The 24,273-nt window shown below is 47.0% G+C and overlaps 1 protein-coding gene across 3 annotated transcripts in view; it reads left to right on the forward strand.

Annotated features, from left to right (window-relative positions):
• DLGAP3 (DLG associated protein 3) overlaps positions 1-24,273 on the forward strand; it is a 184,615-nt gene continuing 160,342 nt past the window's right edge. For all 3 annotated transcript variants that reach the window (XM_083453267.1, XM_083453269.1, XM_083453268.1), the window contains exon 1: positions 1-107. The gene's annotated coding sequence lies outside the window, so the exon portion shown is untranslated. The remainder of the gene's footprint in view (positions 108-24,273) is intronic.

Genomic DNA, 24,273 nt, shown 5'->3' on the forward strand with positions numbered 1-24,273 from the left:
TCACGGAGCAGGGTTTTTTCCAATCCCTGTTCCCCTTAAAAAAACAAAAAAGACAGGAGGATGTAGCAGCGGTACCCTGACCAGGAGCCTGGATCCCATCAGGCGAGGTAAGGAGATTTTCCACCCCCCTTGTCCTTTTTGGATCCTTTCTCGTGCCAGTGGCTCCGAGAGGGTGGGGAGAATGGCTTTGTGTCCAGGCAGGAAGGAGGCTCCCCCCCCCCCGCACCCTCCCAGGTGGAGGAGGGATGGGACTTGGAGCTGTGGATGCTTTGATCAACAGTTAGTGCCAGGCACCTTGCGCATCTGGCGTCAGTGACGGGCACCCACTGCGCCCAAGGTGCGAAGGGGGAGCCACCCAGGGAGAGGAGCGGAGAGAAAGAGGGGGTGTGCTTCCTCAGTCCCACATTCTCCACACGTTGCACTACGGATCGCGGTGGCGCCTTGCACTCCTGCCATGTGGCGGTGGCTGAGCATCCGCTGCCACCACCCCAGCTGCATTCTCACATTACAGGGAGTCGGGAGGGGGGGTTGCCCCTCTTCCCGATAGACGCTCAGCTTAACCTCACAGGGTTATAAAAGCAGGGGCCAAATGCCTAGCTAGACAAGAGCCTTTGCAGGTCTCTCAAAGGCATCCCAATTCTCCCTATCTTGAAAAGGATGAGGTGGAAAGAGATTGTCAAGCAAACCAACAGACCCTCCTCTCTCCTCTCCCTGGTGCTGAATGCGCTAAGCTTTCTCTCGTGTCTGCCAAGAGACTAGTCCTCAGTGAGATTCAGGGTTGTTGTTTTTGTTTAATGGGTCTCACCATGTGTGATTTTCTCGAGAGCGGAAAAATACCCTCACAAAGAGGTCATGGGCTGTGAAATGGTTGCATGATGTGGGGGGAACGACCAAGCCTCTCCGTAAGATGTGAAAATATATGAAGTCGGAAGGATGAGCTGCGCTGGGAAACATGTGGCCCAGCCATCCTGCATGCATTTACTTTTGTGGGTCTCCTTTCTTTGCCAGGTGAAACAGAGATCACTCAGCTGGGTTTGGAAATTATGCTTTTCATAATGTGTCTCAGGTGTGTCTTTCATGCTCCCCAGAGCCATAGACTTTCCTGCTCTGGCAGGGGGTAAACTAGATGGCCTTTGAGGTCCTTCGCAACACTTATGATTCTAGGTACATTTGCACAACGGCAAGAGATCAATGGCTTCTCCTGACAGAAAGTTGTCAGCGGTGGCAACTTGTCACAAGCACTGCCAGCAAATGCATGGATCAGCCTGTGGGTGTACAATGTGCAGGTGAGGTTGCTTCCAGAACCATTGTGCCTCTCCCTTTTGATCTTTTGCTTAGGCTTTAGAGATGTGCTCTTCTGGGGCGCACAAGAAATGTGGCTAAGCAAATCTTCTCTGTCTTGTCGTTTGGTCCGTCACATGGGGTACCCAGAGAGCTCTGTGCAGCATGCAGAATTTAGCCGTAAGACACTGCTGGGGGTGCTGTGAGAGCTGCCCAAGGTGGTTTCAGGTGGAAGAAAGAGCAGGGGGAAGGAAGGCCTTTGTTTGGAGGGGGGAGAGGAAAAGTTCTTTCATGCTGTGTGAATGTTCTTTGGGGATGTGGACAGCGATTTGCTAGAAAGACAATCTAATGTGGAGCTCTCCAGATTCTCACACTGTTGGAGAAGGACAAGCAATCGCACTTGGGTCTTTATTCATGGAGGGAGGTTTATAAAATTATGAATGGAGGAAGGAGACAAGAGAAACATTTCACCTTCTCTGATCGTACTGAAACTCAAGAGTCTCCCAGTGAAACTGACTGGGAAGGAGATTCAGGATCTGCTAGACACAAGGAAAGGTCTTCTTCACACAAAGCGTAATTATTGCCTTAAGGAATTCCCTGCCACAAGACATGATGGCTGCTGGCTTTGAGGGCTCCAAGAGGGGGCTCGAAGAATTCACAGGTGATCAGGCATAAAAGGGAATTAGTCTACAGTGCTATATGGAACTTCCAGGTCCAGTGGCAGTCTACATCTCTGAAACCAGGTGTTATGGAAGCAAAGAGCAGGGAGGGGCCTGTCACTTTCAACCTGGGAGCATCTGGCTGTCTACTATTTAGAACAGGCATAGGCAAACTCTAGCCCTCCAGATGTTTGGGGCTACAGTTCCCATCATCCCTAGCTAACAGGTCCAGTGGTCAGGGATGATGGAAATTGTAGTCCCAAACATCTGGAGGGCCAGAGTTTGCCTATGCCTGATTTAGAAGCTGCTTTAGAAATGGGACGGTGGACTAGGTGGGCTCTTGTTCTCATCCAGGAGGGATCAGAGAGGGGGTGCTGTAGCTCTCAGAGGCAGCTTTTAAAAAAGATGTCTTTGGAATCCCCCCACTGCTGAGCATTTGGGTAACAGCTGGGGAAGCTGAAAAGACCGTTCAGAAGCTTCAGCTGGTCCAGAATGTGGCAGACTGGTTGTTAACGGGTGCTAAACATTGGGAACAAATTGCATTTGAATGTGTGTGATTTTTTCAAAAATCTATTTTTATTTTGCAGTGTGTGTGTGTGTGTGTGTGCGTGCGCTCGTTCGCTCGCTCGCTCGCATGTGTTAAAAGAACTCCATTTACCCATTCATTTAAGAGTGGAACACATGCTGTCAGACACATGGAGGCTGCCACCCCAAAAATGGCACCCCTAGGTGCCAGGTTCTCCCATCTTCCACTGTGACATATTGTGCCACTTGCTTCTTCATGTGACACATCTTGCCAGGCTCAGTGTCACCACCCAGAGCCCACAGACACCTCAGAGTCAGGGCCCAGCAGCACTGATGCTAAGCCTGCTCTCTGCATTTGTGAGCTACCATTTAAATTTCCTAGAAATGTGTTTGTCCCAGAGCTATAGCTCCCAGCACCCTTAGCAAACTACAGTTCCCAAGTTTTTTGGGGAAGGGGAAGCCATGGCTATCAAAATAGCATGCAAATGCTTTAAATGTTCAGTTGTGGGTGCAACCTCTGATAATGCTTCTTGCCTACCTAGATGGAGAGCACAGCTGCATGTGTGAGTAAATTAATATTCGTTGCTCCACCCATTTCTGCTTCTGGCCTTGCCCACCACCAGCACATGGCCCCTGAGAGGATGCCTAGAAAGGAACTACAGCCCTTGGGGTGACAGAAGTTTCCCAACTTCTATACTTGGGCATTGAGCAAAACTTAAAGGGACACAGGAATGAGAAGAGAAGAGGGTTCTTTGCAGGGTCTCAGACCTGGAAAATGTGCCATTCTGCCTTTGCTCCATTACATTTAGGGATGGGCAAATCTATCAGTTTCTCATTTTTTTCTAATCTTAGCTTCAGTTCTTCACATTAGTTTGCAATTTTCTTTCTTCTTTTTTAAAAGCCCTCCTCAGAATTTCAGTGCGAATTTCTCCCAACCAATACACATTTGTCTGCAATTTTGCCTGACTGACGCACACATTTTTGCAAAGCAATTTCCTCTACTAGAGTGCATTTTTGCATGTTATCTTCACAAATATATGCATTTTTATGCACGATTTACCCTGGTAATCTGCAATTCTGTACCTGTTACTTGGCTGGAAAACTGCATGGCAAACTGCAAAAAGTGTGGATTTCTAAGGATGGTTGAGTTTGGGTTCTCATATTGTTTTGGAAAGTGTGAATTACATAGGTTCACCTTTAAATGGGAACTGAACCAAATTTCTCTCTGTCCTTGATTACATTGGTGGACACAGAATGCTTGACATGACAGAGTTAGTCCCATTAAGGTGTTTCCAGCAGCATATTGTTCTGCCCAAATCAAGCTGGCAACCAGTTACACATAATCGTAACACATAATCACAGGAGAACTTTTAAAAATGGGTGATTGTTTCTTAAGGAATAGCGCAGGTGTAATGTGTCACACTGTCCACAAACCATTTAATGTTCTGCCTTTTCCCTTTAAAAACCTAAATCAGCTGATCATCCCATATGAGCTCCTTCCCAGAGTCATTAGATCACTTTTTGAGATTTTGCGCCACCGAGCGCTGCCATCTGAAATTAGGTTTGCATTTATGTGCCCATTTGTAAACCCAGTTTTCACCCTTAAAAGGCCCTCTAGGCAGTGTACAGCAGTCAGAAAGTGCGATGAACACTGAAAGACAACAGTAAAGTTAACTTTGAAAAAAGAGCATCCCAGGAAAAAGAAAAACACAGGCAAAGAGAGAAAAAGAATTGCACTGGGTGGGATGTAAGAAATCGATATTTTTAGTGTGGCGGCAAGCACACTTTGGAACTCCCTGCCTATTGACATCAGGCAGGTGCCTTCACTATGCTGTTTTTGCTAATGGTCAAGGGTCCCTTTACCTTTACCTTAAGGGAAGCGGGTGGCGCAGTGGGTTAAACCACAGAGCCTAGGACTTGCCGATCAGAGGGTTGGCGGTTCGAATCCCCGCGACAGGTTGAGCTCCAGTTGCTCGGTCCCAGCTCCTGCCAACCTAGCAGTTCGAAAGCACGTCAAAGTGCAAGTAAATAGGTACCACTCCGGTGGGAAGGTAAACGGCGTTTCCGTGCGCTGCTCTGGTTTGCCAGAAGCGGCTTAGTCATGCTGGCCACATGACCCGGAAGCAGTACGCCGGCTCTCTTGGCCCATAGAGCGAGATGAGCGCCGCAACCCCAGAGTCGGCCACGACTGGACCTAATGGTCAGGGGTCCCTTTACCTTTACCTTATCCTGATACACAGAATGCTGGCATGCATTTTTATCTGTTTTTGCTTGTCACTGATTTTAATTAATTTTTTAATGTTTTGAATTGCTGTTTTTAACAATAATTTTATTGGTTTATTCTTTCTGCAAACCACTCTAACAATAAAGCAATGTATAAATTTAATGAAGTAAATCAATAGATAAATAAATAAATAAATGTAACACTGAAGACCCATTGAAGTCAATGAGTCTTTGCCACCTTTCTTAATATTTGCAGCACAGGAAATGGCTTTATACCAAATGAGATTATATTGGTCTATTAGTAATGTCTACAATGACCGAAAGCAGCTCTCCAGGGTTCCTGTCAGGGTGTTTGCCTAGAGACAACAGGGATCGAAGTCGGGACACTTTGCATGCAACACTTATGCTCTACCTCTGAACTGGGGCGCAGGAAGAGGCTGGATAGGACTCCTTCAGGAGGCAATTCCAGGATTGGACCCTGCAACCAAGAAACCCCTGCCCCAGGTAGCAACTGGCTGCACCTCAAATAGTACTAACACACAAAGAAGAGACACACACCCCCCAAAAAAATATTGGTGTGCAGCAAGGGTAGGAAAACTGTGGACCGTTAGGTGCAGCTGGGCTACAGCTCCCATCATTCCTGACCACTGACCATGCTGGATGGTCATCTGTCATGGATTCTTTAGATGTGATTCCTGTATTTCAGGGGGTTGGGCTAGATGACCCTTTGGGGGGATCTCTTCTAAGGGTTAATGGTAATGCTACCATTGTACGAGTCTGTGATTCTATGCTGGCTGGAGCTGATGGAAGCTGGAGTCTACCACTGATGTACAGGTAGAGACAATTGGGAGCAGGTGGCCTTTTATGCACCTTGGCCCCAAATTGCTTTAGAGTTTGAAAAGTGATCACCAGCACTTTTGAATCAGGCTCGGAAACAAGCCAGGTGCTGAGTGCAAGATCAGATGATGATATGCTCCAGATAGCAGAGCCCTGGCAGCAGCATCCTGCACCAATGGCTATTTCTGAACTCTCTAAAAAGTCTAAAGGCAGCCCCAGATAGAATGTGTTGCAACAGTCAAGCCTACATGTGACCAAAGCACGTTGCAAGGTCCAGGGCTGTCTTTTTTGTGGTGTCCCACTTTCTCCCCAGGAGAGTTCTACAAACCTGCACTTTTAAACTCTTTGAGATGAATGAATCTTCTAAAAATCCATTATATGAAAATTGGGACAGCCTCTCTTATTGCATCCTTCACTTCCTATGCTGGGGACATCTATTGCAAGCCCTTTCTCACACCCCTTATTGCAGTCCTGGTAGGAACCTAGGAAGCTAACTTATACTGAGTCAGATCAATTATTGTCTACAATGACTGGCAGAGGTATTCAGGATTTCAGACAGTACATTCCCAGCCCTACCTGGAGATGGCGGGGATTGAAGCAAGGACCTTCTGCATGTAGTAGTAAACGGCATATGAGCAATATATAAATTTAGTAATAATTATAATAACAACAACAGCAGCAATTAATGAAAAGCAGGTGCTCTCAGAACTGAGCGACATTTCCTTTCAAGTTCCTTGCATGATTATCAAATCATCTCTCCCCTCAGTCCATTAGTATTTAAAATTGCCTTTTTATTGCAAGACTTTGCAATAATATGCTCCAGCCATTCTCCAGGCTTCCTGGTTTTTGTTATGAATGCATAGTTCAATCATTCATCGTGACTGATGGGACTCCTTCCTCAGGACACTTTGGCTTTCTGGTCCAGGCAACTGGTTCACAATAGTTCAGTAGGCAGAAACCCATCAGGCAGTGTATTGACCCAGTTAATTGACAGCCTGCTCACCCACTGGCCTGTCCCTTGGTGCTGTTAGCATTACTCAGGCTTCCTGAGGATGCAACCCTGGTTTTTGGCAAGACATGTTGCAACAAGTTGAGCACTCATTTCTGTGTTATTTGCTTCCGGGGGGGGGGGGGGGGGGGGATAATCCGCTTGCAGCCCTGTTAACCCTGAAATTAGCAGGACTTTTGCACTGTAATTTCATGTGATGAGCTTTCGGGTGGTATTCCAGCACACAGTTCTTTCCTGCCATTTAAAATGTAGCGAGGCTTGCCAGTATATAGATCAGTTCCATAATGCAACTGGTAAAGCCGTGTAAAAGGAGCACAAGAGTCCATGGTAGAAGCACTAGCATTATAATCAGGAAAACTAATGGAATAATCCCAGTGTCTGAGTGCACCCAAAATGTCAACTCCAGGCCTCCTGTTTCCAGTGGCGGCCAAGATGACCCTTTCAGTGGCGTAGCGTGGGTTGTCAGCACCCGGGGCAAGGCAAGTAATTTGCGCCCCCCCCCCCCCCGCTGCACTGTCCCTCCCCCAGATAGTCCCTCGCTCTCTCTCCGCACTGCACCGCACGCCTGGCACCCTCCCCTCCACAGTGGGCGGCGACCCGGCGGCTCGGATCGGATTCGCACAGCAGTGAGAGAGTGTGAGTGAGCCAGGTAGGGGCAGAGAGCTGCGAGTGCGAGCACCCCCCCCCCCCCCGATGTTGCGCCCGGTGCGGCCGGCCCCCCCTGCACCCCCCATGCTACGCCACTGGACCCTTTTCTAGGAAACCCACAAACAGAGCATGAAAACAACAGCCCTTGAGGGTTGTCCTTCCCCGCTCAACAAGCATGTTCTCCCTAACGGGAGTGTTCAGGGTTCCAGCCAGCCATGCCCATTCCCGGGATACTGCATTCCATTCTCCCTGTCCCCAGAGCTTTTTTTCAGGGAAAACACACAGGAACTCAGTTCCAGAACCTCTCAGGTGGGTGCCATTGCCATTCTAAGACAAGGGTGGTGTGTTCATGGTGAGTTCCAGCACATCTTTTTTTCTAGAAAAATAGCACTGCCCATCACCACTATTTTTCCCTTTTCCAGTGTTTCATGACTAGCATACTCAGTCTTTGTCGGGCTGCTTTTTCAGGAAGGGGGAAGATCCTCTTTTTCAGTTTTTGAGTAGCCCCATCCTAGCTCCGCTTCTGCTGGCACTCGCTACCTGAGTTTGCTGTTGGAATGATGATGGCAATGAGGGAAGGAGGCTAGTTCCTGCCCAGAAAGCAGGCCAGATGCAGCCTTCCAGCCCTGAAGACTCTCGCTAGGCCACAACCTTTGCCCAGGCTCGGATTAAGCCCTGTGGGAGGGGAGGAGGCAAAAATTACTAGCCAAAGGAATCTAACAGCCAAAGGAAGAAGGCTGGTAAAGGTAATTAAAAGATCAGAGTGGCTTGTTCCATCAGCTGGTGCCAGGAAAATGCCCAGAGGGAGGTATTTTTACAGCACTCTTCATGTCTTCCCCCTGGCACTCTCCACGGGGAACACCCCGGGCAGAAATGGCTTCAGCTACAAAAGAGACATCAATAAATCAATGGACGGGCATCTGTGAGATTAATGTCTGCTTTTCATCTTTTGTGGTAGGAGGGATTGTGCGAAAGGGGAGGTGAGGTCAGTTCAAGGGTTGTCTTGAAATAAATCCTTCTGTCTTGCCCATGTGACAGTTTCACAGCCCTGCAGAGAAAGAGAGAGAGAAAGAGATTTCCATCTGCTGGTCTTTCTTGGAAGCAGAACTTGCAGAAAGTTACCATATTTTTTGCTCTATAATACTCACTTTTTCCCTCCCAAAAAGTAAGGGGAAATGTGTGTGCGTCTTATGAAGTGAATGCAGGCTGCGCAGCTATCCCAGAAGCCAGAACAGCAAGAGGGATTGCTGCTTTCACAGTGTAGCGATCCTTCTTGCTGTTCTGGCTTCTGAGATTCAGAATATTTTTTTTTCTTGTTTTCCTCCTCCAAAAACTAGGTGCGTCTTGTGGTCTGGTGCGTCTTATAGAGCGAAAAATACGGTACTCTGCCTGACTTGGTGGCTGCTCCCTCTCTAGGGCTCAAAAAGGACAGAGAGTCAAACTGTCACTTGGGACTGTGCTGTTTCACTTCCTTTTAATTACACACAATTAATTAGCAGGACCCCTTTCCAATATGTTGTCAGGTCCCTCCTAAACCAATGACCACAGAGTTTGAGACAAAATGTGTCATAAAGGAAAGCTCCCCATGGCATGTACAGAGTGCTTTCCCCCTGCTTCTGAGCAGTGATAGCCAGTCAGTAGAGGATGCTCCATTAGGGTGAATTTCCCAGAGCTTGGCTGGATCTTATTTTTAAATGGATCAGCTCAGTCCACTCTGTGACTGGTGGGATTGAGAGCGATTCATCCCTATGGAAGCCCATTTCAAACGATGCTCAAATTGACCCTTAAAATGCTGAGGTTTGAGGCTTGCCTTTTGCAGGTTGAATAATAATCAAACTCACTAAGCAGGCAAGGAGCCTAACATGTTCAAAGCTGAAGGTAACTCTTTCTGCGACTGGAGTTCAGTGAAAGATGAAACAGGAATGCTCTAAATAAGAGCAAGATCCTTAAAGATGCTTGTTTCTTATCCCTAGATGTTCTTTAAGGATGGGAGTTGCCCCAGTGGAAGCTAATCCATTATGACTTTGGGGGCAGTGGCCCATCAACCCCAGTCCTTCCTCAGTCTGCCCATTCCTTCCTGGCTTCTGACCCTGGCTCTCAGCTTCCTCTTCCTCTGTAGTCTCCGTGTTTGCCTTGCAGAGGAAGGTTGGGGGCAAAACTGACATAAGGTGGCTCTGCGTCGCATTAGCTCTGGCTTCACCTACTGTTTGATCTCTCTGCCCTCTGCCCTACCAGCCCCAACTGCAACCAGACCCCAAACCTCCCATTAAGGCCCAAGGATGCTTTGAAACTCACCAGGCTCATCTGTTTTCTTTAAACAAGGGGTGGGGAACTTGTGGTCTTCCCGACATCATTGGACTACATTATCTTTGACCATTGAGCATTGAGGCTGATGGGTCATCGAGTGTGTTACATCTGGAGGTCCACAGGTTTCCGCCTCCCTCCCCGCCCCCAGCCTTTAAAGATTCCTAGCTCACTTCCAAGGCGCTTGCTGCTGGGGGAAAAATAGCATTCAATATTGCTGGGTTGATTAGATTTGCTGTCCCACCTTCCAGCCCACATGAAAGCCAAAGACAAATTGTCTAACAAAATAGCATGGCATTTGGGGTTGGTTCCTTTCTAATAGGTAGCATTTCTTTGGGAACTGAGGGTTCCAATTTATAGCTAAAGAGTGGGGTTTCCCTGGGAAAAGAGCAAGAGGAAAACTGCCTGGATCCATGCTTTCTAGGCACGAGACAAGCAGAAGTGTCGACAAGCCCACCGTCAGGCCACCTTGCTTAGTATTGTAGGCACTGACTGACAGCCACTCTCCAGGGTTTCAGACAGGGGCCCTCGCTGGAAAGGCCATACACTCAGCAACCACCTTCCTCACCTCTGAAGGTGTGGCTCATGGAGTAAGGTTCCTGATGTAGATCTTAAGGATCAGGCAGTCCCTACGGTAGGACTGGGACTGGACTATCAACCTGCAAGCCAAGTTTGAGAGGTGGAAGCTTCTCTCCCAGCTCTACTGAGGATGAAACCAACCCAGTCTTTAACTCAATACATTTTTCCTTCCCCTGCCTACCCCTTGCATTGCCCAGATCTGACTTTCATGTTTTTAAAAAAGCTCTCTTCCCCCACCTCTAACTTCCATACTGATTTCAAAATGTGTACACATTGCACCTTTTTCTTCCACTCCATAAAATGCTGAAACAAATTTTAAAAAGAAGCCAAATTCATTTTTAAAAATTGAGTCTGTGCAAAGAACACAGACTGCAAAGGACAACCTTGGCAGTGATAAAACAATGATGGGGGTTTTTTAAAACACACACCTCACAATGTATGTATATTACGGCCCTCTCCCAGGTGCCTGAAAGATGTGCTTTGATTTTATGGCAAAAACATCCAGCTCTCCTTATCCCACTAAGGAGCCAGTGCCTCAAACCCATCTCCTGTACATGTTTCTGCATCTCTATTGTTAATGAGGAGGGGAAAGGGAGGGGGGAGGTTTGATGATGTGTAGAAGCCAGAAGTGATGAGTGTTTTAATTTACACTTGGCACATAGGTGAAAATTGCCCAGTCTGATTTTCCCTTTGAATATTCATTTAGCACTCACAGAACTGTTTCAGAGTAGGGGAGGGGGATTCAAACTCTAAACAAGCTGCTTGGTGGTTGTTGTTGTTTTAAATGGCAATGGCGCAACTCCCTTTGGGTTTGTCATTAAGGAAGTCACATCTCATTGGAACATAGGAAGAGTCCTGCTGCTGGAACAGAACCCAGGCCTATCTAGTCCAGCATCCTGTTCTCACAGTGGCCAAGCAGATGCCCCAAAGGGAAGCCCACAAGCAGGACCTGAGTGTGACAGCAACACACCCCACTTGTGATTCTCAGCAACTGAGATTCAGGGGCATACTGCCTCCGACAGTGGAGGGGGAAATAGCCATAATGGCTAGCAGCCATGAGTAGTCTTAAAGGTAAAGGTAAATGGACCCCTGACCATTAGGTCCAGTCGTGACCATCTCTGGGGTTGCGGCGCTCATCTTGCTTCATTGGCCGAGGGAGTCGGCGTACAGCTTCCGGGTCATGTGGCCAGCATGACTACGCCACTTCTGGCGAACCAGAGCAGCACACGGAAACACTGTTTACCTTTCCGCCGGAGTGGTACCTATCTATCTACTTGCACTTTGATGAGCTTTCGAACTGCTAGGTTGGCAGGAGCTGCAACCGAACAACAGGAGCTCACCCCGTCGCGGGGATTCGAACCACCGACCTTCTGATCAGCAAGTCCTAGGCTCTGTGGTTTAACCCACAGCACCACCCGTGTCCCTTATGGGTAGCCTTATCCTCCATGAATTTGTCTAGTTGTCTTCTCCCAAACTTCTCCTGACATGGAGACTTTGAAATAATGGAGATGGCGCAGTGTTTGAGAACTGATGGGGTGGATCTCAGCAGTGGTGGTGTGTGGCTCAACACAGGGATGGACAAGTGGGACCTCTGCCCTGTTTCAGGATATTCTGTTCTATTTCCCCTCCTCTCTGTGTTTCCTTACCCACAACAGCCTGTCAACATTCCATACCAAGCTTCCATCAGCCTCAGCCAGCCTAAATTAGCCACAGATTAGCTGCCTGAGCTATAGGGAAATGGCTCTGAAGCTTCTTCAGCAATGTATGAATTGGCGACTTTAAGCCCACACCCTACCTTATTTACATCCCCACCTTGATTCTACCCTTCCACTTACCTCCTTGGCTCTGATCCTCTAAATCAGGGGAAACCTTTTCAGCTCAGAGGCCACTTTCGCTCTTGAGGGCAACTTTCCAGAGGCCTCTTGCCTGTTATGCATGGTGCCAGAGCCAAACATGGATGGAGCAAAGGATTTGACTCTTAGCTTTGTAGCATATGCTACCCTCCAGCCCTGTATAAAGCAGAGGTATCTACACACACTCCTCCATCCTCCTTCCAGACAAGCAAGAGTTCAAGCAGGGCCAGCCCAATACATTTTGCCACTTGAGGCAAAACAGAAAATGGTGCCCCTCTGCTGCCGCCTCCTCTGCCACTGCCGCCTGAGGTGACTGGAGGTGGCCCAGGGAGAAGAAAGGAGGTTGGAGAGGAGTTGCAGGTGGCAGCAACCCTGTTGTTCCTTAGCACATGAGGTGGTAAGTGACACACTCCTTGGGGGCCCGGATCTGCCATCACTCCCTACTGTCACCAGTTTGCAGCCTGGGGCAACTGCCTCGCCAAGGCTAATGGGTGAGCCAGTCCTGAGTTCAAGGACACATTCTAGCTAGGAATTCAAGTGGGGAGTCCTCTGTGGGAGGGGGCATAACCTGAGGAAAGTCCTGAGGGCCTTTGGCCCTTGGGCTGAGGTTCTTCACCCCTGTTGTAAAGGACATTCAGGCCTTGGCGAATCTCTTCCTCCCTCACCTTCTTCTTCTCTGCTGGCTTCTCACTGTCAGATAGGTGCACTGGGGCCAAAGCCGCCCGAGCTGCAAATGTCTCCACCATGACCTATCTATCGAAATAGTTTCCGCGCCACTTTGCTGACGAGCGCATCTCCATTTCCCCCACTCAGCTGTTAGGAGCTGCTTCCATTGTTTCTCCCGAGCGCTAGGATATTATTAATTTCCCAGCACATTCAAAACATTTGCATGAGCAACAAGAAGCGCTTCAAAGGGATAATGAGAACGACGGGCTCCGGCACTCGGGCAATTGCAAAACAAAGGACCTCTGGAGCCATCAGAGCTAACGGGATGGGAAGATATGAATTGGAGGCTGATTAAAAATCACGTCAGGACCAGCTCTTTGGTTCAGCATTTGCCACTGCATGGAGGAGGAGGGGAGGGAGGGAGCGGAACCATGTGGCCAGTTTCATTAGGCACTATAGAAAATGTCATGCGGAAGTTTCAAGGGGAGGTTGGAAGGAGGCCGGCCAACGTAGATATTGCTATCATTGACCTTCTCATAGGCAGCCCAGTTGCAGATAAATCCGCAACTCGTTCAAATTAATTCCTCTCTATTTCATGGGCATGTTGTCTGCATGCTAGGTGGCTATCATGTTTTCCTGAGGCTTCAGGGCTTGGGCAGAATTCCTGTGCATGTGTTAACATGGCTAGTCCCTGTGGTTAGCTGGCATGGGCAAAAGCTGAGTACCTGATACATGGGTAAGGTTTACCAGTCTACTTACCGTTGGGAGGATAGGGATCCCCAGGCCCAGGGACAGCATGTGGCCCTCCAGATCTCTCTTCCTGGCCCTCTGGACTCTCTCCCAAGGCCATACCAATCAACCAGGCCACACCACTTCTCTCCAAACCACACCCCTCACCATCACTACCCAACACCCTCCTTGAGTGCTTTTGCTGGGAGGAAGTATGTGACCTTGAACTGTGGAAATCTCTGGATGGAGGGTTGGTGCAGAAACCTCTGGCCTTTTGTATGGCTGGAATGTAGCTTACCAATGGAGCAGCCACATTCATTGCATCTTCCACTCTTGCCTCTGCCTCAGCCCTGATGTGCTACCCCAGAAAGTTGTCCATTAGGAAGGATGGTGCTTGGGCTGAAATAATTTCCCCATCCATGGCCTACCACTACCAGGGTTTGTATCCCCTTCCTTCCAGCATGCTCAAGTTCACTGCAACTTAGGGTGGACAGGGTGGGGAAGACGAGCGGCAATGCGATGTGCAAGAACGGCTGGATCTCGCTGAACTTGGCAAGAGCCCAGGTGCTCCACAAGGCAGGGAAGGTGAGTGGGAATGCTGTGCACAGGAATGCCTCAGCTCTTGACAAACTTGGCAAGAAATGGGGCACTCCACAAGGTGTTGCTGTTCATCTTCTCTGCCTCAGAGGTGCAGAAGATGAACGGCGACAACCATGCGCCAAAATGCCAGTGACAGGGGGATGGGTGTGGCGCCGCCTCTCTTGCTTCTGCTGCCTGAGGCAGGTGCTTCACCCAGCCTCATTGGCGGGCTGGCTCCGCTTTCCAAATATTTTGCTGTTGTTTGGTGCCCTTTTATCCCCCTAGCTATTTCCACCTTTGATGCAGAGCACAGTGACCAGGTTATTGAACAGAGCACAGGGGCAGGCGAATCTGACCATTTTCTCTCACCCCCTCAATTTTCCAGTCTTAAGTTCAGTCTCCACGTCCCCACACCAGTACATCAGCATGTTAAGGCAAATTTCTCCTAGTAGGTACATTTCTGCACGCAATTTTGCTGAATGTACCATTATGGCTAATATGCTTCATTTTTGTGTGCCATTTTCACAAATATAAGCATTTCTATGCACACTTTACCTCAATATATGCATTTTCATATACATTCCTTGGCTGGAGAACTGCACTGTAAAATTCAGGAAAGTGCGAATTTCAAAGGATGTGTTTCAGTTCATGTAATTCGAGGAAAGCACAAATTAGGTAGGTTCACCTGTAACTTGCAAACATAGGAAGCCTTTGGGTCCCTCTAGTTTTATATATCTACTTTGACTGACAGGAACAATCCAGGGTATCAGGACAGAGACATTCCCAGCCATACCTGGAGATGGGGGGAATTGAACTTGAGACCTTTTGAATGCAATGCAGACGCTCTACATACCTCTGAGCTGCATGCCTTCAGTTAGATCATCTGGGAATATTTTACTAATGGCACTGCATCCTAAAAAACAATCACAGGGCAGTGACCGAAAATGGGCATTTTCCGCCTTTGCCCGACACTCTGGAATAATCTTCCCTGTGCCTTATGTGAAACATCATCCAACAGACGCCTTGTAATGCCAGATCTTTTTGCCCAGGCTTTCCTTGACCTGTAAGATTGGAGCATGTAATACTGAGTTCTTGTTTTTAATCTGCTTTTAAAATACTGTATTACTGGGGCGGGGGTTGTCTCGTCTCTATTTTTATGATACTGTTTATTGTTTCGGGCTTTTTTGTATACTGCTAAGAGACTTTTAAATTTGACCAGTTCAAAAATGCTTTTAAGCAAGATAAGTACATCGTTTTTCATCTTTGCCTTTATTTGTCAATACGCATTTCGAGTCCACTCCTCACCAAGTGGCCCTAAAACAACACATCCACAGAAAGCAGATCATCACTAAGCTAACAATTATAAAACCATCTTAAAGAGAAATCAAAGCCAACAGCAGGACTACAAGAGAACTTTCTGAGAATTGCAAGGAGGGGCAGGAAGGGTACTTGACATGGCCCTCAAACTCAAAGCAGGGTGTGTATGTGGAGCTCAGGTTTAACACTTGTTGCTATCTTGGCATTTAAGAAGTTTCACACTGCGTTTTTTATGTACCGTATTTTTCCGTGTATAAGATTTTTTATTATTATAGAGAAATGTTAAAAATTGGGGGTCGTCTTATACACGGATAGTGCCAAAGAGGGATGGGCAATTGGTGGCAGCCGCGAGCAGGAGATTGTCAGCAGCGATCGGGTGGGTGATTGGTGCCTGTGGCGAGGCCTGCTGTCTACTGGATGATGATGATGATTGGTGGCTTTGGCAAGGAGTGCGATTGGCAGCGGTGGTCAGGCGGGCCAGCGAATGCCAGCAATCCCCCCCCAAAAAAAGAAGCTTAACAACCTTGGGCAACCCCCCCAAAAAGCTGAACAACTCTGGGCAATGCCCCCCCCCCCAAAAAAACACTGAACAACTCTGGACAATCTCCCATTTCCTTAGTTTGGAATCCCAAAAAATAGGGGTCGTTTTATACACGGGGGCGTGTTATACATGGAAAAATATGGTACATCTGACAAAACCATGGCATGCACTCTCAGCTTAGAGCAGCAAATCTAAGCAAATAAGACTTGTGATTTGGTAAAAGGTATGATTTTTAAAAAACCCTGATCTAGATTTTGTCATATTAAAGAATTTAAAATGTTCATAAATATTAATTAAAATACATCTGTTTCGAAGGCATAGGATTAGACCATGATGAACGTGTCCTCGCAGGACAGCTGATTAGATAAACAAACCACAACTAATTTTTATTATGGTCAGGGGCCTCAAAAGCTGGAAGGGGTGTGGGTACCTCTGTACCAACAGGAGGGCCTGCTTTGCAAAAAGGGCATTTATTTGGCTTGCAGAGGATTGAGAGATGTCATCCTGGCAGAAGAGAGCATCACCTTCCCTTTTGGATGATGATGATGATGATGATGATTTATTTAAACCCTGTCCATCTGGCTGGGTTTCCCCAGCCACTCTGGGTGGCTCCCAACTGAATATTAAAAAGGCAATACAGCATTAAACATTAAAAACATTAAAAACTTCCCTAAACAGGGCTGCCTTCAGATGCCTTTTAAAAGTAAGATAGTTGCTTATTTCCTTGACAGCATTCCATAAGTTGCTTATTTCCTTGAGGGCATGCCACAGGGCAGGCGCCACTACCAAGAAGGCCCTCTGCCTGGATATTTATGTGTTCATTTGTTTTAATATTACATTTCTATCCCATCTTTTCTCCTCAGTTCAACCTGGCATACATGATTCTCCCCCTCCTCTCTGAGGAAGGGCTATAGCTCAGTGGTAGAGCATGCTTTGCATGAAAAACGTCCCAGGTTCAATCCGCAACATCTCCAGGTAGGGCTGGGAGGCAGCCTTGCCTGAAACCATGCAGAGCTGTTGCCAGTCAGTGTAGACAATACTGAGGTAGATGGGTCAATGGTCTGGCTTTATATCAGGCAGCTTTGTGTGATGGTTCTCTGTCCCTGCTCCACTGCACCACTGGCCATGACAATGTTAACTTGATTTCACCAGACTTTCCTTTACAAATTGCCAAAAGACCCTTTCCCACCCACCAATTTCTGGTCTTTCTTTTTTGCCGAAGGGATGCTCAGGGGAATCTTTTTAAGAGCGCTGTCAACCAATTAAAGAGTTTTTAGCTTATTAATGACCTGCCTTTTAACTGATTTGTGTGTCAATTCCATTTTAATAAACCTCAAGATGGGCACCTTTAAGGAAGAAAGGAAAAAAGATGCTGGAGGAATTATGAGATAACATGCAATGGAACGAGCCCAAGCTGCAGGTTCTCATTAGAAGGAAAGGACATATTTAATATTTTCTTTCTTCGTTCCCAATTACGGTAACACACTGGAACCAAAATAGCCTCCAAATCGAATAAGTGCACTCTTAAACTGCTCTCTCCTCTCTGATTAAAAATGTGCCCATTCTGATTAAAATTGGCATTCATCAATTAAAGCTTTAGTTGATTAATCGACCAATTAAAGTGATGAAACCTTGCAACATCCTTCTAAGAAGGAACATTACTGAGTACAGTTGTAGGAACACTAATGCGGGGGAGGGTGCCTGTATCAAACCATGCAGTCTTATTCAGGTGGTGTTCAACCTCATACAAGTAATATGGCATTGGGGCTGCTATCCAATGGGACTGGTAGGACCAAAGTCAGAGGGAGAACAAATGTAGAGAGAGAAAGAGCCAATGACACTTCCTAACCAACCAGCATGTTACAATAACTGAGATGAACAAGAAAATATTAAAGAAAAAGAGTCCCCAGACCTGTTATTCCTAACCTACCTTCCTTCCTTCCTTCCTTCCTTCCTTCCTTCCTTCCTTCCTATATACATAAAAATGTAAGGTTGTTGTCATCCTGCAGTTTGGCAGCCACGCCTAATCCACCACAATGAAGAGCAGCCAGGCAAGCGAGGAAGCAACACTGGTGGCAGGCGGCCCAGGGGAGCTGTTTAAACTGGGGTGGGAGAGGAGCTTTGCAGAGCAGTTTAGAAAGTTACTTGGTGAAGCTCCCACCTCGTTTAAGAGGGGTCGGGGTTGGAGTGAGCTGTGAGGGGAGGCAGAGGGACTTGGGGCAAGCTGTGGAGGGAAGGTGAGGCAGTGGGGTATGTGCAAAGGGAGCTGGGTTTGGTCAGGCGTAGAGGAAGGGCCTTTGGCAGAGGGGGTTGCAGGTATGTGCGGATGGTGAGCAGGGGTGGCAGCCCCTAGCATGTACATATTTATGAATGACACTTTCCTTTAAAATATACTTCCACCATGCTTCCACCATGGCTGCTCCCTCAGTCCTCTGCTGAACCTCTGCTGAATGCCTGCAACTTGCTGTATCTATGCATGCTTCCCATGTGAATTAGAACCTTGGACCATCAAGGTTCTAAATTGCATTGGGAGTCCACATGGGGAAGGGCCAGTGGCAGGGCATCTGCTTTGTATGGTCCCAGATGCAATCCCTGATTGGAGAGACCCTTGTCTGAAACCCTAGGAAGACACTGCTAGATGGACCAAAGGTGTGACTCAGTGTAAGGCAGCTCTCCGTGGTCCTATGAGTAGAAAAGATGGAGTCCCTGCTGCAAAAGTATAGCACCCAGAGGGCTGCAGGAGCAGTGATGGTGACACAATGGAGCAGGTATGGCCAGGGTTTTGTCCTCTTCTTTCAGGATAATGTTAGAGGGTTATGGCTGGAAGCTACAGGACATGCACTGATTGGCAACAAAGCAATACATCTGCCCTGAATCTTTTCCAGGAGCAAACAGCATTGAAAGCAGTATCATATATAACGGCCCTGATACCACTATGAATACAAATAATCATGAATGCAGACACAGAAAAGGATGTCTGAAGGGCCCTCACATTCTTCCTATTGTGTCAATTGATTTTAGTTTGTGAGCCAGAAATGGCTCTTTTTAAAAAGATGGTTTGCACACCCCCTCATAATTTCAGGTGAATAAGATATTGCGATGGGAAAGTTGATGCTGACTGAACTGCCAAACATTCCAAAGAGGGGGCATTTGTGCCATTCTTCTTTTTGTAAAGCAAGTTGTTGACATCAACATGAGTTTCCCCAATGCTAACCATCAATATTGAGTCACCCGGCATGTGTTAAGCCAGTCTTGTGAATGTGTCAACATATGTCAAGATTGCAACACACACACAGCAGATCTCTGTCCTCAAATGGCATTCTTCCTATTTCCTCAGCTATTATAATCTCACTCAGGGCTGCTGCATGAACCCCACTCCATGGCTGTCAGTGGAATAGCTAAAGATATGCAACCAAAACACCTGGAATTTGCCCCTCAACTTGGTATTAGCAACCTCCAGTGTTTCAATGCACACACACCCAGCTGTATCATATACACCAAGCATTTGATCGTGTCCTTGATGGCTTCACAGCAGAGGCATGTTGCTGCCCAGCTTTAATTTACACAACAGGACCAAACTCACTGACAGCTGACAGAGTCCGCCAAAATGTCTGCAGTGAGAATATTCTCCCCCAAACTGTGAGTTCTTTTGGCTCATCCCTATTTAAAATTCTACCGGGCTCCGTACAGAGAATTGAAACAGGCGCATCAAGGCTGGAGTGACTTACAATCTAATTGCCACTACACAGAGTAAAAGAAGAAAAGGGGGGGGGGATAGGAGGAAAAGCTGTACACGCAGAGGTCAGATATGGCCACTGGTGGAGTTTGTACTAGACTGGAGGAGCTGCTGGATTAGACCAAAGGCCCATCTTGCCTAGCATCCTGTTCTCAAAGCCAGGCACTTATGGGTAGCCCACAAGCAGGAACTAAGAGCAACAACACTCTCCTGGCTTATGAATCCCTGATATTCAGAGGTATACCGCCTCCAAAATGGAGGTAGAACATAGTCATTGTGGCTTGCAGCCCTCAAGAGCTTTATCCTCCATGTGTACCCAAATTCCATCTCCAGCATCCCCAAGTAGGTCTGCCTGAAACGTAGAGCTGGAAGGGACCCTGAGGGTCATCTAGTCCAACCCCCTGCAATGCAGGAATCTCAATTAAAGCATGCCAGATTGTCATCCAACCTCTGCTTAAAAACTAAAAATGAAGAAACATCCACCACCTTCTGAAGAAGCCCATCCCACTGTTGAACATCTACTCAGCTAGATGAGACCTAGGGTCTAATTCAGTGTGTTAGCTCCCTACCATCCACAGTGATGGAGAGGGCCTAACTATCTCACTTTATGCAACCCTGAAACAGGGGCAACACTGGCATTGGGTGGAGCGACATCGTGGTCTTCTCCTACATGAACAAGGGCTTCTGACATTAACCAAGTTTGGGGTGAGAAGATGCACCACAGTGATTTCTCTGTTGCAAAGGCAATGGCAAAACCTGAGTTGGCATTGCCCTGCTGCAAAGGTAGTGTCAAAACTGGGGCACCTGTGGCCCTCCAGATGTTACTGGACTACAGCAGCCATGATCCCTAACCATTGGCCATACTGGCTGGAGCTGATAGAAGTTGGAGTTTCACATCTGGAGGACCACTGGTTTCCCAGCCCAGAATAAAGTGAACAAGCATTCAGTGCCAACAGAGGAGAATTTAGTTAAGAATCTGAGCCAGCATGGTGCCTAATCCCACCATGTAAGGTCACTGGGAAGATAAAACAGTGAAACCTATGGTTGCCTCCCTGAGATCCTTAGGCTGAGAGAATGTAATTGGTCACCCAGCAATGTTCATGTGGCTGAATGAGAATTCGAACCTAGGTCTAGTCTGACACTCTAACTCAGCCTTTCTCAACCTTGGGTCCTCAGATGTTCTTGAACTACAACCCCCATCATCCCTGACCACTAGCTAGGAATGATGGGAGTTGTAGTCCAACATCTAGGGACCCAAGGTTGAGAAAGGCTACTATAAGCCCTACACCACACTGGATAGATAGATTTGTGCCTTTTGGGGGAACGAGGAAATACTGCAAAGAGAGAGGAAATACTGCAAAGTATCCCATGTGGGGGGAAAGAAAACAGGGTGAGAGTATTTGTTCATGGTTAAAGAAAACGCACCCAAAAGCTGGATGTGCTGCCTTTTACAGGGAGCAGCCTGGAGCTTTTCTGGCTAATTCATTAAAGATTAGATGATATAACCCCTGCATTTCTCCCCCCACTAATAGCTCATCTTCTCTTCCTCCTAAGTGCAGGCTCCATTCCAACAGCAGGTGCTGAATTAGTTAAAAGCCAGGGAGATTCTCATTGGCTGAGGGGGAGCCACACTAATCTTCTGGAACCTTAGCTGAATTGCTGAAGCTGGCAGTTGTTCGGTGATTAAAGTACACAGGAGCCCACTTAGCTGGCTGGTGGCGAGGAACACACTCACACACCAGTTAAGAGAATAGCTCTTCCCAAGATCAGACAGAGGAAGTGAGCAAACGCATTCAAGCTGCTGCTTCCATTCTTTTCCCCCAGTGCCAAGTACTTCATAATGCATAGTATTTCTATAGCCCTTTCCATACATTGCTGCAGTCATCCTTACAAGAGCCCTATAGGGTAGGCTGCAGTAATAATTCCCCAAACAGTCTGTGGAAGAGGGATGGATAACTTTGTTTGAGAGCCAAGACAAGGCTCTTTTTCTAGTTCTTGCTGCCTGATCACAGCCTAACCAACAGAAAGGGAAACAGCCCTCTGAGTATTTCGGAATTTTACTTGTGTGCAGGGGCCAGAATGAGTGGCAACCTCTGAAGGCAGCTTGTAAGTGTGTTTGCCTGGATGCATTGACAAGCCCTTCTGCAAATCAGCAGCCCTAAACAATAGGGGTTAGGGGTGGCAGGGAGGCTTGCAAGTGCATTCAGGCAAACACACTTACAAGCCCCTTTCAGACCTGGTTGCTCCGTGAGCGGAAGCCAGAGCTGGAAGGTGGAGGGGCCACTGCATACGGCCCCCTGCCTCCTGCAGGGTTTGGATGTTAGATCATCTGTAAAAGGTTAATGAAGTGGAACTAAAGCAACATGAAGAAGTCATATCCAGATTAGCAAACCATCTAGTCAGGGAACATTCTGAATTCCCAAATCCCAGCAACAGATGAATCTCACAGAGACTCATCTTATGTAATAGAACATAAGTATTTATTATGCTAGTATTGCAGCGAACGTAGGCTGTAATACACACCACACATTTAAAGCACACACACCCCAAGAATTCTGGGAGCTGCAGTTTATCCCTCACAGCGCTGCAATTCCAAGCACCCTTAACAAACTACACTTGGGGTGGGGAGAATGTGCTTTTAATTTGCTTTAAAAATATGGTTTGTTCCCTGCCCAAAATATAGTTGCGCATTTTGAGGGAAGGATGAGCTAACTTACATTTTAAAAAACAAAACCCTTTGTTTTTCAAAGAAACAGCTATCTTTGATAGTTTCTTTTTCATTCCCTGAGAGAGAAAGAACACACCGGCACCAAAACAGCTTCAAAAGAGACACGAATTTCACCCTGCAGACCCACCAATTAACAGTTGCTATCACAGCAATTAAAACTGCCACCATTGCAATTCAAAGCTTTACCTGACTAATCTGCTAATTAATCACCAATAGGAAACTATCAAGATCCACGAAAAGTAGCCACAATAAAGCAGCAGTCAGCCATTACGCACCTGCCAATGCCTTTCAGCATCCATCATTTCCCACAGTCAAATATTTTACAGTGGAAAGAGGCATGTTTGCCACCATTCTCTTGGAACAATTGTGGAATGGTGCCAATGAGAGAGAGAGGGAAGAATTTCAGTTTAAACCTACTTAATTTTCACTTCCTGAAACAAGATGTGAAACAAAATGCAGCTGTGTCCTTAAAAATTCACACTCCTCTGAATTTAGTGATAGAAATGTGTCCAAAAAAATGTATATATGGAAGGAAAGCAGACACACAAATGCATGCAGTCGTGGAAATAATGTATTTGGGGAGATTGCTTGCAAAAATGTGCATCTTTTTGCACTATATTTGTACTAGTCCATCTTCACACAACTCATATTGGAGGATTTGTAGCACTACATCACAATGCTGAAGTCAGAGTGCAACCCCGATTGGGGTTTTAGGAGTGCCTCAGCACAGCCCTAGGTTTGAATGAAGTTAAGCAGCTTAGGGGAGCAAAAGAGAAGGCAGGCTGTACAATAGCAGTGACCATGGAGTGGGAGCGAGAACGGAAGGACACTGAGAGGCAACAGTGGTATTTGAAAAGAATAGGAGAGGCCTAAATAGATTGGAAATGGATTGGGAAGGGAGAAATGGTTTTAACAAGTAAAAACAGAGGAGAAGGGTACAACACAGAAGCCAGCACCAAAATACTAACACCACAAAACCTTTCCCACTGTACTCAAACCTTGCTTTAAGCCGCTTCTTTTTCCCTCTCAGTGTTCCTCCCTGCTGACTCAAGCCTTTGTCATTGTTTAAAACTGCCACTTTCCCCCTCTCAGTGTCTTTCCATCCCTGCTTTACTCAAGCTTCGCCCTCCTCCATTTCTTAGCTTCCTCATTTGTGAGAGATGAAGGAGGCCACAAATATTATTTCACTCTTGGTACCTTGTGTTGTCTTCTGCATGAAGTTCCATATTAGATGTAGCGATGTAATATTTTTTAACAAGCAAATACCCGTTACGTGTACAACAACTATCACTTAACCTTCTCCAGCTGAACAAGCTAACTGAAAGACTTGCTCTCAATATTTTATTCATCCTAAAAATGCATTAACCTGCATCTGCAGAAGTAGGAGGTTGCAGAAACCCTTAGAAGATTTGTACACAAGTAGTAGCACCTTGAACTTGGCCTGGTAGCAAATCAAAGATCTGTGCAGAACTCTGAGCACAGGTGCTACATGCTGACAATGTCTCTCACTCCTGTCAGCAACCATGCTGCAGCATTCTGCACTAACTGCAACTTTCGGATTAAGGACAAGAAAAACCCCAATCAAGCACATTGCAAAAATCCATTCTTGAAGTAACCAATGCATAGCCTATTGTGACTGTGTTTTCCCAGTCCAGGAACAGCTGGTAAAAGACACTTCTAGCCACTGCAATTACGTGCGCCACCCATGATAGAGATGGATCTAGAACCACCACTCTGCACCATACAGTGAACTTTCTCCTTCATGAGGAGTGCAACACCACCCAGGGTAGGCAATTGACCAGTGTCTCGGACACAGAAACCATTCACCCAGGCCTGTGCAGAGTGGGGGGCAGCTGGATTTATTTGTCCCAGGCCTCAGAGGGCTAAGCTGGCCAGAGGGCTGCACTGGGGGACTGTTGGACTTATGCTATCAAGAACAAGAATCCCACCCTGGGCCTCAGCCAAGTTCTGCATTCACCCACAGTGCCTCTGTCTTGCCAGGATTCAGTCTCAGCTTGTGAAATTGGTGGGAGACAATGACTGCAGAGTAAATGGATCC

Source organism: Podarcis tiliguerta (genome assembly GCF_965153285.1).
Source record: "Podarcis tiliguerta genome assembly, chromosome: 8".
NCBI classification, from domain to species: domain Eukaryota; kingdom Metazoa; phylum Chordata; class Lepidosauria; order Squamata; family Lacertidae; genus Podarcis; species Podarcis tiliguerta.